Here is an 18180-nt window from a genome sequence, read left to right as displayed (position 1 = left end):
TCAGCGTAGCAGCGCTCCTCCAGCCTCGAGGTGGACAGCTCCGTACACACGTGCCACCCCGGGGGTCTCGAGGGCAGCGCGGAGCGCGAGCTGAAGCCCTCCGTGCACCTCGCAGCCGTGAGGGGCTGCTGCTTTCTCTCCGTCCCGAACTTCTACGGCTCAGAACGCAAACGCGGCCATTCGCCCCGCTTCGGGCGAGGGAAGTGACAAACGCTTCCCCGGCGCGCTCGGGCCGCCCGGCTGCGAGAGGCGGAGTCGCTCCGCCCGGCCCCGCCGCCAGCCGCCCGCCGAGGGACCGCCGCCCCCCGGGGCCGGGCGGGCTCCCGCCGCTGGTGCGCGGTAGAGGCGGCCGCGGAGGCCGGGCTCCCTCTGGGCGGCGGGAGGTGAATGGCAAGCGGCGGCTTCTCCCTCCCACAGCCCAGCGTCGGTCTCGCCTCCTCCAGCAGCAGCAGCAGCGGGTCACCTCCGCGCGGCCGTGCCGTGCCGCCCGTCTGCCTGCCGCAGGGCTGCGAGCCGCCACCGCCGGCGGCCGCGGTGACATTGGGAGGAGACTCGGCCGAGGGCGGCGCCGGGGGCAGGAACGCCGGGGCTCGCGGCGAGCGGGAGCCGCAACTCGCCCTCGCGGCGGGGCGGGCGAGCCCGGCTCCGGGTGCCGAGGCGCGCAGCCCTTCGTTTCCTCTCGCCGCCGCCGCGCTGGAAGCTGCGGATTATAAATAGCGGCTCAGCCGAGCGGCACACGCACGTACCGGGGGAAAGTGCCACGCAGGTCGCGCCGCCGCCGGGCAGGTAAGAGCCGTCGGAGCACGGCGGGCGGGCGGGGCGCTTCGCTTCCTCGTTTCCCCGCTGACTCTGGAGCGTTGGGAGAGATTAAAAGCCGGGAGCGGTGCTGCCCAAGTCCCTCCCTTTTATTCCCTTATCAAGTTTCTTAAGGCTACAGCCCGCGAGGCGTGCGCGGCCCTGAGCGGGGGCTGAGAGCGCTCTCGGCGCTGCCCTCGGCGCCGCGCGGGGCGAAATGCGGTGGAAGCGGCAGAGAAGCTGTTAGGGAGAAATAAGTTGAGCGGAGTTGCAGCTCGCGGTGCTGTCGGCCGGGAAAGGCGGGAGGGACGGGCCTGCGGGGTGAGGAGGGATGGTGTTTAATCTGCGAGGCAGCGGAGCTCTTGCTCTTACCGCCGAAATGACATACGTTTTTTGAGCAGAGCTAGCGCTTATCTCTTTGCCCGCTCCTTAAAGCTGACCCTGTTTGCAATGCAAAGAATTGCACGAGGTCTTCGTGGAGCTGGTTTTATTTATTTATTATTTTCCCATCTGATGTGCAATTAATTAATTAACCTGATGCTTCTGTTGCTCTTTAGCAGAATAAATTGATTTGTTTACTTGCCCCTTAACGATGTGTTAAAATATCTATCCCCAAACCAGGCTGTATGTGTTCCTTTTCAATCTGGCTTTGAATCTCAAAAAGAGCCTCGTTTTTTGGTCTTTGCTGTTTTACAGGCCCCCCCCTGTCTGTATTTCAGTGGTTAACATAGCACATACGATGGTGGGAAATGTCTGCGTTTCTCAGACTGCGTGATGGCAGGAGTTCATGTAAAGAACTGGTTCTTGACAAAACCCTGTTTCCTGTTATGTGTTTTACAATTGAGATCACCTGTGACAAGGCAGTGTTTCAAACACTTTAAATGCTTTGTTTATTTAATTTGAGGTAGATTTAAGACCCACCGAGTATCTCAGTCTTTAGTGCTGTGAACCTGTGTATTCTGAGGGGTTTGTGCTTGTGAGTCCTTGTTACTGTAACTATCCGTGCAGGGCTGAATACTGCTTACTGTTGGCATGAAGATGCTAGTCAGAAGATAAATAGGAGAAGTCAGCCCTGATGATGTGGATGGGAGCACAGGGTAGTGTTGCTACTTCAGAGTCCTTTTTTTCTTCTTCTTTATTTTTTTTTAATTTTTTTTTTATTTTTTAATTTTTAAAAATTTATTTATTTTTTCCCCTCCCTTTTCTGGTAGTGTCTCTGAAGATCCTGTACCTTGCAAAAATAAAGCTTTTCTTTTACTTGCAAGTCCTCAAGTTCCAGTTTTCCATGGGTTCCTCCAACCTCACAGGTGCCGATCTCTCTTTTGGCCTGGTTTCTCTGGAGAGCTGTATCTGCAAGGTTGCCTTAGCTTTCATATCAAAGAACTGTGGTTAAAGCTATCAGTCTGCCTGTAGGTAGTATGCTTATTAATTTGTCTCAAGAGGTAGCAAATTGTATTCCCTTGCTCTTCAGATTTGTCAAGTTTGCAGTGACTAAGTTCTTACTTGATCCTGCTTATGCATTTCAGCCACGGATTTTAAGATGTTAGTTGGAAGCTCTACAGGTACTGACACTTTAAGTATCAACTGTTTCAGTCTTCTAAAATGTTTTAGATTTAAATTCTGAATTCCTTCTCAATCCAGAAGAGGCTGTGCAAGACTGTTCTTTCATTTACAGTAGTTTCAAGCCTGTAGCTGCAGGGGAGGTTAATATTGATTTCCATAGATTAGGATGCTAATAGGCTTTTTGCCTCACCTAACAAACTAAGCCTCCTCTTCCTGTTTGTCAGTGAGTTTGCCTCGTATGTACCTTCAGGTTGTTTTTAGTGTTGAAGAAGGCTCTGTTTAATGAAAATTCAGAAGATGTGAGCTAAAGATGCTTACTCAACATAGTACTGTGTCAACCGTGGTAAATGGGATGCTGTTTGTCAAGTTCATTTCTTTGGCAGATAGAATTAGTCCTCAGTTGCCTTGTGACATAGCATTAAAAATTAAGTCAATTTCTGTTTTCTTGGTGAATATTTTTCTTCTTGTGGTTATGTAGTTTGTTCGTATGAAATTTTACCCTATGCTCTTACCTCAGTGATCACGTAGCCTGATTACAGTAGTGAAGTCAGTCTGTGCTTTGGCTGGGAGTACTGATTTAACAGCATTTTTCTTCTAAACTTTTCACATATACATAACCAAAGCACTTTCATTTTTATCAATTTGCTTAATTCTGGTAGCTGTACAGCTGCCAATAGGAGTTTGCTTGTTGCAGAAATGCTCATTTGGCAAATAGAGTGCAATCTCTTAATAAGAGACACTAAGAACTCTTATTTGATTTTTTCCTTTTAATTGTAAGAGGTAGCTGTATAAAGGAAAATTAAGGAGAAACTCTTGTGGAAAATGAGCTTTTATTGTGTATTGGCAGTTTTTAATGTATCATCATGTTTTTAGTCATTCATAAGCAATGATCCTAGAGTATTCCAGCAATATTAATAGGATGCCCTATTCTTAAGGTGACTATTTCTGTTAAGAAAGTGACTTAGAAACATGACAGTGGGCATAGATGGCCAGGTGCTAAATGTGACTTGGTATCTTACTGTATGTTTACTGCTGTGCAAATGGAGCATCAAACAGAGCGTGTCGACACTGAGGTTTTGTACAGAGTTTCTATTACAGCTGTAACCTTGCTGCTTTGCCTGGGTTTTGCTTTCTGTATGTGTGGACAGCTAAAGAAAACAGGTAGGAGATGAGTTGTATAGGATGAAATTATGTTCCCTGATATAATGACATGGTTGGAATAAATATCTTTAGTGAGTTATTCCAGTTCGCACGCACAGAATTTGGCCCACAGAAGTGGGAGCTGTGTTGTATTTGATGTTCAGAGTAAGTCAGTTTGGTGCTTTAACAGTTTGCTGATGCACTTCCTGATTGGGGATTGTGATAAATTTTTTAATTAATAATCAGGAAGTTGGAGGGCAGATGAGAAACAAAATGCCTTGTTTTACCCAAGTTTGTGGTTCCTTCTGTCCAAGATGCAACTACAGAGCTATGCTACATCTGCTATAGAATGACCATGTGATGGAGCCTTTCTGTTAGCTGGAAGTGATAAAAATGGCAATGTTGCCTTTGTGGGGGAAATCGTCCATGCAGCAGTCTTGCCTGCAGTTTTGCACCACAGCTCTTCCTGCAAGAGCTCTGTGATCAACTTCAATGAGCTTGTTTTAAAAAGGCATTGAAGTAATCACCTGCTCTTGAGAAATACTCTTTAATTTCAGCTGCAGCTTCTGTACAAGCTCAGCTGTACAGTGCAGTAGTGCTGTACTGTGCAGCAGTAATTTAGTTTTCACTTGGTGAGTCTATATTTAATATTTTTCCAAATGAAGCATATGCGATAGAAATATATGTATATAAAAGCATATACTTTTTATCTGTTGTCTCCAGGATTCTTTTCTTCTTTTCCTACTCTTGCTGTCAGATGCCTTTTGAAGTTTTAGTGCTAGAAACATATAGTTTAGGCTAGTTACTGTAGTTTTTTCATTCAAGTAATTGGTAGTTTACAACAAATATATACTAAGGGTAATATCTCCAGTTTTCTTCAGTTTTAGGAAGCTTGCATACTGGCAGAGCATTGGAGACTTGGAGCATATGATTGTAGGCTTCACTAGGTGGCAGTGTAAAATACAGAGAAACCTTCAGTCACTTGAATATTTAAACCCCCCAGCAGCAACTGCTCTGATGGCTCAGTTCATAGATAAGCTTATTTTTGCTGCATGAGATGTTGTGAAATATCAAATCATTTATCTTGGGTTTATTTATCATTTGTCTTGGGATTTACTTTGTTTGAGTAAGAGAATATATCTGGGCAACTACTTTAAGATAGCTTCCATACTGTTAAATTCAGGCTAAAGTTTAATCTTTGGCATCTCGCTTGTGGCTTTTATTTATTGCTTAGGAAAACCAGATGTATATTTGCAAGCCTTGTTTGAGATGGATATTTTAAACTGTAGGATGCAAGCACCAGTAGATGAGACTTGATTTTAATGTGATGTATCTCTATTAGGACCATTTATCATTTACACAGGAAGGTCTGACAAGGGTATCATTGTTATTTTCTAATAAAAGAAATTAGGTTGTACGTAATTTCCAGGGCAAATGACTAATGGTAATGCACAGGTACTATTACAGTTCATCTTTTCCTTACAGAAAGTGTGTGTGAAGATACATTCATAAAACCAGTTGCTGTCACTCCAGTCATCTTCAAATGGTAGATTTGCCTCCAAAAGCCCATATGCACCTCTGTTATATATGCATTAGAGGAAGGTTTCAGAGAGAGCAAGAGTTTGTTTGTGGACAAAATGCATCCTTTGTTAGTATACCTCAGTACATCTTCTGAGTTTGCTTTATTCTGATCAAGGTGGAAAAAATAACATTTACAAGGAACCTTTAAATCAGTTTCTGTAGCATTCAGATATGATAGCCTGGAGTTACATTTCCCTACTAAAGCATAAAAAGCAAAAGGAACTACAGGACCCAGCCTGTAAAGATTGTGAGCAGTTGCTGAACTGTTTTGTTATCCATTTGCAAGTAAAATTAGAAAGCAGTTTGATGTAACACCATGAAAGCTTTACGTTTTTGTAAATTGGATTTTCTTTCTCTGACAAAAAAATAAAAACACAACAACAAAACCAACCCAAAAGCCTATTCACAATAGTGGCTTTGGAACTGCATATTGGAAAAGGCAAGGCTGTCAGCATGCTGGGATTATTTAATATACTCAGGCTGTCAAAATATATGTGTAAATATATGTACTGCTTTCTACTAAATTTAATCAGTAATAAGCTTGGCAGTAAATTAGGAAGACTGTAAGTACAAGTCATGAGTTGCTGAATATGTTTGAAGAAACATTATTTTACAAAATCCTAAATTCTAATAATGACTCTTTTTAAGGAGAATCTAGAAGGGTACTAGAAAGCAGTAGGAGTGTTTAGTGAGGAAATAACTCTTCCTTTCCTTCCTTTTCTGCTGGTACTATAATGCTTTTCATAGGAGAAAACTGTAGGTACCATTGATAACTAAGAGTGTTTTGAAGATGATGTGAAAGCTTCATCAGTAGAAAATGCAGATGTGTCAAAAGCCTTGTGCTTGGAGAGCATACTGTGTATACACAATGTCTTTGAGTGGCACTAAGTAGTGCCTTCCCCTACTGCTTGCTACCTGTATGTAGTCTTGTAAAAATTCATCCCTAACTTCAGTCATTTATTGATTGTGGTGAAGGAAACTATGTGTAAATCCTTTTTTGGCAGATTGTTGTCTTCGTTGCCACTCTGTTGGGTTCAGCATTTATACACAGTTTCTTGTTTGGTTTGTTTTGATCAGGATTCCTAATGGAATGGCAAACTGTGGTGACCTTGCACGAATAAAAAAGCATGCTAAATGTCTGTGTATTTAAAAAAATAACAAAGAAAAAGATAAAAGGCTGCAGAGGTTTGCATTAACACGAATAGGATTTTTTCCTGCAATTTGTAGCTGAAGATGAGTCTAATGATACAGGGCAGCCTGACCAACCTGTTTCCTGACAAAAGCATACTGTGAAAAGTTACTGACTCCTAGGGCAAAAGGAAAAAGCACTGAAGCAACGTTAAATGGCTTTCTTTTATGTAGGCTTAAAATAAATTTCAAACACGTTCCAGAAATAAGCCATCTGATGCCATACTTTCTTCACCAACTGTGTTCATGGGAAACTGAAATCCCTTTGTCCAGTTGGATGTAAAGACCAAGCAGTCCTGCTCTGTGCAGGTGTGCTGCTTGCATTCTTGATGGTTTTTTTTGTGGGGTGTGATGATGCTATTATTAATATATTTCAGCTTGGAGTCTGCCATCTTGATTCCTGCTGGTTTTACTCTGGCTGGCACTTGGCTGTAGTTTGAGGTCCGCCTGCTTATTCTCTACAAGTTTACTCTAAAATTTTACAGCTAAATATTTCGAATGTCACCAAGTGCATCGTGCTTATTTGTATGCTGTGCGATGAAGCTGCTGAAGTACCCCTCAGATTTTGTCCTTCTTGCTAATGTGATGTTAGAAGGAAGGTGGAAACTTTTTTTTTCACTTTGTGTGCATGTAGGAGAGAATTTTTTCTGCTTCTGCTAATACAGGTACTTCAGTTGCCTGCTGCAGATGCGTCTTTCTGTTACCTGTAGTTTTTGGTATTTAGTGCAGGTAAAGTGGAATTTTTTCTGAGGTTCATGGCTATCTCTCTATATTAAAAATATACATAATTTCAGTTCTCTTTAATTGTTCTAGTTTGGGAAACAAAACCAAACAAAAAATAACAAACCTCCCAAACGTATGCACAATTTAACTATTTTATTTAAAATAGTATTTTACTTAAGATACTGATGAATATCTAGCATATGCCTATGAGAACACATTCTTGTCAGATACCTTCTAAATTCTGAAAAACATCAACTTTGAGAGTCTATTTTTGTGTTCCAGAAGAGCGCTGTCTCGCACTACAATTTGAAGGTTAAGGTAGAAATATTTTACTAAAATCCAATTACAGAGCACAGGAATACTGAAAATATAGCAGAAGATATATTTTTAAGCAATTTTAAAAGACACTGCCAGCCAGTTGGTTATGACCCTAGTTTTTCATTTCTGTGTTTGGAGCAGTGTTTCAGCTTTACATCCAGATGATTTGTTGGTTCTGCTGTGGTAAATAATTCAAAAGAGCCTTGTTGTACAGTCAGCAGTGTCACACATCTCTCACCTCCCCTAAGTGATGAGAGCAGGTTCTGACCCTGTTTGCACTGCTGTAAGTTTTTCTGAGGCTTGCGGAAGCACTTTGTAGACTTTTTTCTTTTGTCTTTTTCTCCCCTTCCCTAAAGCAATTTTCAGTTTCTTAGCTCAGTTTAAAATTGCTTTAAAAATGTTAATTGTATCACTCCTCTAGTGTTGATTCTGGAAATGCACAGGAGGAATGATATAGTCAGAGCAATGTGGAAATGCTGGTATTTTGGAAGCAAGTGTGGATGCCATCTTGAAAACCTTCTCTGGGCAGAGACTTAGGCTTACATGCAGGTCAGATGTGCTAATGCCTTGAAAGGCAAGGTGGGGTGAATCTGTTAGAACAGCAGCAAGGAATGGGAGGAGAAGTGGTGGCTGTAGAGCAGGGAATGTCTGGGGAACCATAATATCAGGGCTGGTAGAAACTTTCATACCAGCTGGGAAATGAAGAAATGCCCCTACTGTCCTTCGTGCTGCATCTTCAGCAATGAAATTAAGTCTTGGTCTGCTTGCTGACTGTGCGTCTTGCTGCAGAGGTTCTTTTGTCTGTGGTTATGTGTAGAGAATTTGTGAGTATTTTGGCCAAGTGCTTTAGGGTCATGGAGAGCGTCATGATCATTGTTGTCTTTAATTTGGATTTGTGAGTCTCTAGTAAAGACTTTTTTAGTTCTGTTATACTTATTTTTGAAACACTGGTGAGCCCTGTTCTTCATTTTGTGTCTTTCACACAACATGAAGCACAGGCATAAGACTTCCTTATTTCCCGATTTCCTTCTTTAACTGGCATGGATTGATATCTTGATCTGATACCTCCTTCCTGGACATGCAGTGGTAAGCTATCAGATCAGAACTTTCCTTGAAACTGTCTTGTAGTGTTAGACCTCATGGTTACCTGGGAGATGAAAAGAGTGGAGTTTGTTTCAACTTTTTCATAGTAACAACTTATTTTTTTTCCCTCCACCCTGTCTAAAGATGAAAAATAAGTTTTATATACAGGACTACTATCAGGTAGACCTTAAACTAATGGGAATTATACTCCTGTGTACTATTAAGCTCCCAGTTGCTTTATTGCTTAATGAAAGGTGCGTATATTTTTTTTTCTTGGAATTTAATAACTAGTATTTATTGTGTCTGCATTTATTAGTGAAGATAACTCAGTTTTCGACGTAGAGTGGTTAAACTGTTCTCTTATTATGGTCAGTAACACTGGTTTTTACTGTTTCTTCACACATGGCTGCCTTTCACCTTGATCTAGTTCTGTCCAAATAATGTTGTCTCTATTCTAGCCCAGTGAAGGATATTCATAGCTTTCAGACCTTGTCTTTGTCATCCCCGGACTGCTTGCAGACTTGGACAGCATAAGTCAGGCACCTAGAGCTGAGGTGGGAGTTGTGTGTAACTTGCACTGCTGTTCTTAGTAGGTTTTTGTGCATCTGACAGTTGATGCAACCAAACCAGTGTAGAAAATCCAGATCTTGTAGTATTTGTAGGTAGCAAGGGGCTGTGTGCGAGTGTAGGTCATGAATTGTAGTGGCTCAGATAAATATAGCGTGAATTATTTTATTTATACCGTCTATACTAAATAAACACTATCCATTGACCTACATACAATCATATGTGAAGAAGGGGTTGGAAAGTGTAAATTCAGAATAGAGAAATAGGATTTATTTTTTTTTTTATTTTTTGCAATGCAACACATAGGAAAGGAATGCCTTAAAAAAATTATCAGGCAAGGAGGAGATAATGAAACCAACAGGCAGAGGGAATTGCACGGCCATTGTGGGTAAACAGCTTGAGCTACTCCAGGCAAGGGACCAACTTAATTTAAGAAAAGATGTCTGAATGTAGTTAACCCATTTATCAATAAATTATGTTGAAAAACCATTAGTCCTCCTACACGCATTAACGCTTTGCCTATACTTGCAGCATAGTTTTGAAAGGGAACTTTCTAAACATTCTTTGACATTACATTAAGAATGTATAAAGTATTTTACTCAAAAGTTATTTTTGATCATAATTTGCACCTTTTTTTTTCCATCATAAAATATTTAATTTAATTGTCCTTTTCTCAATCAAGAGAAAGCTGAGATTTGTAGCAAGGACTACATTTTCTCTTGATCATTCTTGAAAGAGAGAGATAGGAAGATTTGCTTTACTGGAAGATATATACATAATGTTTCTACTAATGTTTACTGTGTATTCCACAGGTTAAAAGAAACAGCCTTTTCTTTTAGGTGGTCTTGATGATACATACCTAATTAAATTCTCACTTCTGGCATTTTTTTTCTTGAAGGAAAAGGCCTTATCTCATTCTCATTTATGGATAATGGTACTTGTAATAGTGCCAGTGAGATAGTGCATAAGCATATTTTCTAACAGTCACTTAAAAAACTAAGATAAATACAAAACCCTCTTGAAGCTCTCTTGTATTAATTTCTTTATCTAGTTACAACAGCCAGTTGAGGTTGTGGGGTTTTTTTTCTTTTTTCTTTTTCTTTTTCTTTTTTTTTTTTTTTTTTTTTAATTGGGTTAAGAAAAAAATAATGGCAAGTAAGACAAAGTGCAGCCTGGAAAAATGTTTTAGAAAAAAAGTATGAGTTCAGAGTATTTATGTTAAAGAACTGTACAGCTGGTGAAGTAAAGGCAGGTAGATGTTTGAGAGACACCAAATTAACTTATATTAGCATACCAGAGAAAAAATCTGAAATTACATGGAAGGCACCTCTTGTTGAAGAAACAAGACATCCTGTGTGGCTTGCTGGAGCAGGGAATGAATCTAGATGACTCTGAAACCAATGAATTTGAAGTCTAAGGATGTCCTATTTTATGTTCCATATGATTTGGAGTGAATGACAAGTATGACAGTATTGTGCAACCAATTAATGTTTGAAGGGAGGAAACAGAAGGTTTTTCTTATCTACAGCACAGAAATTTAAATATATAGTTGTGTCTTCTGTCATTTACTGTTTTGGAGGAGACTTTTTCATGCAAAGGTGGAAGTGTTGCAAAATAAATGACTCCATGAAAGCAAACAAGTTAACTTGGACAGTATCAGAATGATTTCATTTCACAATGTATCTGGGGTCTGGCTAGAGTTCTTAGTGTGGCTCTTCAAGTATCTGCTTTCCCTTCAGCCTGTGTGTCAGAACCACTGAAGATGTTACTGCATGTGGGTGGTGTAACAGTATCAGGGTGGGATAATAGTATTGAGCCAGGCATCCTACTCCTGTAGCTTATTATTCAATACAGTTAAGGCTGTGGAGTAAAAAGGAAGGGAATGAGTGACAGAATAGATTGGGAAGCTTGCTGCTCATGTTTTAAAGAGAGGAAAGAAGGTTGTGGGGAAGAGGCAGGTGGGGTTTTGAAAACCTGAATGCACAGCATAGTCTCAGTAGGTGTTATGAATCCAGTTTGAGGACTTGTTTTTTGTTTTCAAAATAGTCAAAGAAACTGACAGATTATTTGAAAACCTGTGCTTTGGGCTGTCCTGTAGATTATGTCTGAGTGAGCTGGAGTGGTGGATCATACTGTGCGATCAAGTAGGCAGTTTGTACTGGGTTATTCAACTGATGAAGGTGTGGATGCTGTCTATGCCTGCAAGCCTTGTCTGGTCAGTTATTGTACCACCCTGGCTGCAGCACTGCCACTTGAACAAATTCATCAACACATGAGAAGTATATGGAAATGGTGATGCCCACATTGCCTAGGGAAGCATTATTTTGTTCAAGAAAAGGTGAGAGGTGGTTTTTCAAGTTTGAGGCTGGCCTATAACTAGGGCTGCTAAATCGAAAGTTTTAAAATCACTGTGAACCTGAATTTGGATCATATCAATGTAACACCTGAAGCCTTCCATTTGAAATAATATTATTACTTGTACTTGTTTTCTTAAGTGGTTACTGAATATGTGATGGGACATTTGCAAATAGTGGCATTATTTAGTAAATTGCTGTTACTCTTACTGGTATACTTGGATGCGTTTGTCACTGACTTATTACAGTTCTGAGCTCATACAGAGTGCTCATGTATAAATGAACATGTATAAAGCTTCATTGGGCCAGAAGGGCAGCAAAGGTAATGATAAGAGTAATATTGAGGAACCTTAATATTAAAATCAATGCCATAAGAAAGAGCATGTGGTAATTTTTGCAGATTAAGTAGATAGGAACTCCTTAAGAATTTGATGGTGATTGGTTGCTTACTGCTTCTTGATAAAGAACCACATCTTCCTTTGTGTCTGCCAGAAGTGGGATTCCATTGAAACAAAGTAAATACTAAATGCTAGTTAATTCAGAGTAGAATTTGTATTTGTAGATTTTTTTTTTTTTTAACTTAATACTGAAAATTGAAACTGGAAGTTTTCATCTGTGTCAGTAAAGTCTGGGTTGGCATAGTTCATAATTCTGTTCTGGTCTGTCATTGGCTTGAGATTTTACAGCTCTGTTCCTCATTCAGAGAAGTGCATAATTAGAAATAGGATAAAGTGTGATGGTCATCTCCTTAGATGTATGCTCATAAGAATCTCTGCGGGGTGGTTTCCTGGTGACTTAACTGAAACAGAAGGTTCAGGTGAGACCAAGAAATTGCCCCTGATTAAGGTTTTCAGTTTTAAAACAATATCCTTATTAAAACAGATGGGTAGCTTTGTTCACACAAAGACTTACTGTGAGTTGTTTAAATATCTGTCTTGAAAAATGCATTTCTTTGCAAGATTTCTGTTACTCTGCCCAATGGTCCAGGGACTGTTTTGTGTTGATGTTAGCTTATGTAGCAATGGTCATGGAAGGATGGTTGGACTAGATGATCTTGTAGGTCCTTTGCAACCTTGTGATTCTATAATTCTTAGTAGTCCAGTTTGCTATTCTTTTTTGCAGTTGTTAACAAAGCAACATCAATAATTATTTAGTAATCTGGCTAGAAATGTGTATTGCCTCAGTATGTATACTGAAATCATATGTTCAGCTGTGCTCATCTGCATTTCTTCTTTGTTCTTTTTGTGTAAGTGGTACTTTTTGGTCTTAATCTAAAATGTAATGTTATTCTTGTGGGAAGCTTAATTACTTTTTCCTGTCAACACAAAACTGTGGAGTTTCTGGCTGGAAAAGGTCAGTGTTCAAGATATAACCTGCCTTTATAAGGGAAAATGAAATAAATTGTTTGTGTGGGAGAGGCTAGGGAACAGAGTGGCCTTCCTAGTGAAAACTTATACTATTCCCAGCATAAGATAGCTTTGTGGAAAGGAAAATTAGGTAGTACCTTAATGCAAGCCAAGGATAATTGAACGAGCAGCTGAGCATGAAGCATCAGAAGCATTTTTCTTAGGAAGGATGAGAAGAATGAGCACGAGTAACTTGGAAAGCTGGAGGTGAAATAGTAATCTCTTTATTCCTTCTGCTGTCATCAGTGTTTTCTTTCTTGGTTTCTGAGGCTGTTTTCCTGACAAACAGTGATGAGAAAGAGCAGAAAATTTGAAGTACAGTTATGCATGCTGTTTTAAACTGAGGAAATGTAACAAAAAGTAACAAAGTTTATCTGAACTGTCTCATGTGTCATTGTCTCCTGGTTTTGGTGGTGATAGAGCAGCTGCAAAAAATCGATTATGCCAACCTTTGGGCAGTTTGAGAAAGTATAAGACCAGGAAAATCAGAAATGACAAGAATGCTGGGGAGAACAAGGGAAAATATGATATTTCTGTATTTCTCCTAGTCTCCTTGCTTTCCTTGATAAGATGCAAGTGCAGCTTACTTCAGGGCATGGCAGATAGCTGCTGTCTTTTTTTTTTTTCTTATTAAAAACAACACAAGGCCCAGACATGACCAACAGCAACAGAAAAAAACAACCTTCAATTGCATCTCCAAAGTAGTTCTTTGCTTTTGGTTTTTTTTTTTGAATTACCTTCCTATGCCTGTGTAGATGTGGTATTCAAATAAATGTAAATTAAAACATTATAAAAATAACACAATGGCACTTTATTTGTAGTCCACAGATAATGTGTCTCATGACTATCAAAAACCTTGTTCAAGCTGTAATCAAAATACTAGTTAAAAAAACAACAACAGTTGTTAGTTTCTATCTGAAGAGAATGGGAAATGATTGTAATTTTTTTGATCCCCCACAGGAATAAGGAATCTTAATTACACACCTTTAACCTATAAGATTGATGCTGATCTCTTATGTATCCTATTGGAATAGGGTGACTGGTTAGGAAGCACTTGGACAGTAGTAGTGTTTGTTGGTATAGTATTTGTAAGGTGGACAGAGCTCTTCCATCTTTCAAGGTGAGAACTGGAACACGGTAGGCTATGAGATGACTAGGAAACATATGGTGTAGATAGGCATGAAATAAATCTAACAGAAGTAAAGTGACATGTTTTTTTGTTTTGGCCTAATAGAGCAACAAATCCGACAGTAGTATTTAGTTCCAACTTGTTAAAACATTCTTACTTTTAAGGTTGGCTTCCCAGATTACCCCCCACTGTAGTTTGCATTCACTTAGTCTGGTTCAAGTAATCTAGTGTCATGAAAAGGCAATACATTTTTGAGTTTTTTTTTTTGTTTTTTTTTTTTAACCTGGGGACACAGAAAGCTGGACAGAGGAGCACACAAAGGCATTCCTCAGGGTAATGAATTCCCTCATGAAGTAAGAGTGATGAGAGTATTCTGTAGTGAGTTAATGCAAGGCAGCGTGGTGTATGGTACTGAGTGGGCATGTTTCTGCTGGCAGCCAGAGGTGAACAGATCATCTCCAGTTCCTGCGCTATAATTCCAAGCAAAGTAAGGGAGCAGAATTGGTACCATGGAGTTGAGTCACCTGATGATAGAAAAAGGGGTAAATACTTCTGAAACAGCAGGTAAAAGGAAGAAAAAAAAAAAAAAGCTGTCATATTTTTAAACCTCTTTTTTTGCTGTGATTTTTATTGTTCAGATTGAATATGCAAATTACCAATCAAATCTATTAATTTTTTTTTATCAGTATCTGTTGAAATGAAATTAAATGGGAGAGAATGCAGCTGTCAGTGGGAGCTGTGTTCAGTTAATGACTGTAAAGTCTAACCTCAAGCTAGGGCTCTATTTGTTTTTGTATAGATAAGGGATTTGATGGAAGCATTTTGCTATGATAACATTTCAGAATTTTGACATATATTTAAATAGATGTGGACTGTGTGCTTGAATCTGTACTTAGCCTTTCACTTAACCCGAAGACTTACAAATGCAAACACAATAAATGAACAAAGCATTCAGTAAAATCATTGTGAGTGATGCCTGTCATATGGGAATAACAGGAGATTAACTGCTTGAACTGTTCACAGCATGAGACCTAGAGGATACAGCCTCAGCTGTGGCCAGTTATGGCAAGGAGCTGTTGTAAAATATGGTTGCTGTAAAATACATACTAGATGATATGCTATCCTTTTGGTATTTTGTGTTTTAAATGCTGTGGTTTGGGTTAAAGGCAGCAGTGAGTACTGCTGATATGTCTTTGAATGTATGCAGTGTCCTAGAACAGTTTTCCCCCATCTCTATTGTATGGAAGCTGATGACATAGCTGTCTTGTGTGACAGGTCAGTCTGACACTGCTGTAGTCAGAGCAGGTCTGTTGAGAAATGTGAGAAAAGTTTGTCCTCAGGCTCTTTTTCTGTTAACTGAATAGATCTGATCAACATATTCATAGAGCGGGATTTGAAGTACATTCCCATACTTGGGGAATGTGGAAGATGAGGCTGTTATTTCTTTCTCTGTGTCTGGGATTGCTCACACTTCAGTTGGTTTAGTACTGAATCCTCATGGTCTCTGTGTTGCTCAGATTGGTCAAGCCATAAGGTGCTTTGGTTAAATGGATTCTCTCATGTTTAGATTGGCTTGCAGCGCCCTTTTCCATTGTATAAAGGGGGATGTTGGACCATTTTCTCCCTAAGAGAAGGGTTTGGTTTACTACTAGCCACATAAGGACTAGTCCTCCAAAGAAGGAGGTTTCTGTCAATTTGTCCTCTATTATTGAGTTATATAGGTACCCAGAAGCCCTTTCTATCTTGGTGCAGTGATGATTCTATGAAAACTCTTAGAATGCTTGCATTGTGTGCATGTGCAAGCGCTGCTCAGAAAGTAATGCCTCCTGTTTTATTTCATTGGCTCATAGTGTCAGAGGCAGATGTTGGTGGTATGGCAATAGAGGCTGAACCTTCCCACCAGTATCCCATTCCATGTTGTTGCTGTGTGTTTGGTGAAAGCAGAGGGGCACTCTGACAGAATGGCATCTGACACAGAGGCGTGTGTGAAACAAAGGTGTGTAATTGAATTATCTCCCATGTGGGAAAAATAGCACCCACTGACATTCGTGGACACTTAATGAATGTTTCTGGTCACCAAATGGTGGATGTGAGCACTGTGTGGTGGTAGGTGGTGCATTTCACCAGTGGTGATAATGGATCACCTCTGCTGGTGTAGATTTTTACAACCATGACATTAAGGCTTTGGTTCATCACTGGCAAAGGTACATAGCTAATGGTGGTGGCTATGTTGAAAAACAATGTTTTGTATTTGAGAGTTTGTTCTGTCAAATAGCATTATTGTGCTCATTGTATCTTTTGTGGTTTCCATGGAAATAAACAGAATGCATTATTTTCAGAACAACTTATTTTTGATCTTCTTACTGCTGAGAATACATAATACTCGATTCCAGTACTCCCTAGGTTTGCTTCATCAATGGAAGAATACTTAACTCTCACTTTGAGTTTTAGCCATCTCTTGAAAAGGCAGTGAAATTGTGCCTCACCTCAGGATGAGGTATTCTGCTGATAATGTGAACTTAGGCAATTTTCTCAAAGTTAACTTTTTCCACGAGCAGAAGCTTTATTAAGATTTAACTGCTTCTCCACAGTGGTTTTTATGTTCTCTATCAACAATACTTAGGTATAGGGGGTTTCTGGAAGGAAATTTCAGTGAAATGCTCAGTTTTTGCTTTCTGCTCTATTATCCATTCAGCTCAGCTTGATTTGTGTTGGTAGCAGCAGAAGAATGCAAGAAGCAGAGAAATAAATTGCTGGTTTTGCACTTCTTCTGACCAGAAGTGTTTGTTAGTTAGTCCATTCTTTCTTCCTTCCAGTCAGGGTGTTCTGTATAGAAATGTATTTCTTCAAAATGAGAGTACATACGATTTATAGTGCTGTTTTCACCCTTGAAATGGAGAATTATTTTTCCTTCAGGAAGGTACTACCATTCAGACTCATTTCTAAAGTCTTTGCAACTCGAAGAAAATAAATACATCAAACTCTGAAATCCCTAATTTTGTGATTCTTCCGAGGCCAATTGTGTAGAACCAGAACTCTGTCCCTTTGGAAAGAATGTTCTGTGAGCAAGCATAGTCTCTTTCACAATTAATTGAGCTATCGTTGATCTTTCTGTTATATCTAAAACATTTGGTTCACAGATACGTATTTATTGGCTTATTAAATTCTACTTCACTCTTCATATGCGGGTTCCATCCTTGCCCTGCTTTTCCTAGGTAACCAAAATATGTATGGTCCAGATCCATGGTTTAAGAGAAGCAAAAATAGATTGAAGGGATGCAGTTATTGGTGAGTGAAGTGATCAGAAAAACAAAGGTTTGCAAGATCACAATGCCAGCATCCATCTAGCTGACTTCCAGGGCTTGTTTTATCTACCAGGTGATGAGAAATAGAGACACCTTGTGAAGACCACTACTGGGGAATGCATTATTTTATTGCCTTGAAAGCACAACAGGATTATAAGCGTCTATGGTTAGCCGTGTCTAGTCTGTTATCAGGCTCAGTAGGAAAGATTAGGTGTTCTCATAGAGAAACATGGCTGTAGAAGATTGGCAGAAGGCAATAACAGAAATACTAAGGCAGCTGGATTTAGCTAATCAGTACTCCCAAAGAGGTTGGAGAAACTGGTTTTGTTTCTGAATACTTCAGATTTAGCCTAAGGTAAAGCTGCTGTCAACTAGACGTGAAGTGATTCCTTTCAGATTTAAGAAAATGGCTAATTGGCATACATTTATCTGCTTGATTATGTGCTTATTTGCTTACTGGTAGTGATATCAGCTCTGCTATTACAGAAGTTAATACTATGAGGAACGGTCTTTCAAGAATGAAGAACCATAACCTTCAGGGATTATGATTCAGCTGCATTTAAAAGAACAATGCAGGTATTAAAACCCAATTTTTATTACCGAGCATCCTGAGATCTCTGTCCTTTTGCTCAGTACAGAGAAATATGAAACAGTGGTAGAGAGCAAATCAGTTGCTCTGCTGTGGAATGTCTGACTGATGCAAGACTCAACGGTGGTATTTACTTCTCATAAAATATTGAGATATTAAGACTACCTTCACACAAGGTTCTGGTTTAGCCTGGTCCTTTAGGGCACATAAGTGGAGATCTTCTGCAAAGTTGCCTATATCTTACTTACTGATTACTCAAAACTTAGGAAGCAGGGAATTGTACTTCAGATATTTACAGATAATCACTTAATTATCTGTTTGCTTTTTTTTTATTATTTTTTAAGAGTTTTTAAATGTGCTTACTGGGCATTGAGCTGGATTTTCTTTTACTTATTTTATTCTGGGATTTTCTTGTATTTTCCTTCTCTAGTAGCTGAAC

The 18180-nt window shown here is 39.6% G+C and overlaps 1 protein-coding gene across 14 annotated transcripts in view; it reads left to right on the top strand.

The window, feature by feature from the left end:
* Positions 1-314: 314 nt before the first annotated feature.
* The window catches only part of INPP4B (inositol polyphosphate-4-phosphatase type II B), a 248411-nt gene continuing 230545 nt past the window's right edge, over positions 315-18180 (top strand). For 4 of the 14 annotated variants that reach the window (XM_085544943.1, XM_015861147.3, XM_085544942.1 and 1 more), the window contains exon 1: positions 577-786. The gene's annotated coding sequence lies outside the window, so the exon portion shown is untranslated. Of the gene's footprint in view, positions 787-18180 lie in introns of all 14 variants that reach the window. The other 10 variants (XM_015861150.3, XM_015861149.3, XM_085544944.1 and 7 more) reach the window with 8 other exon arrangements.

This window comes from Coturnix japonica, chromosome 4, assembly GCF_054131305.1.
Source record: "Coturnix japonica strain WE chromosome 4, WE-NBRP24, whole genome shotgun sequence".
Lineage (NCBI taxonomy): Eukaryota > Metazoa > Chordata > Aves > Galliformes > Phasianidae > Coturnix > Coturnix japonica.
The sequence above is the reverse complement of the archived record's forward strand: the minus strand, read 5'-3'. Positions and strand labels throughout refer to the sequence as shown.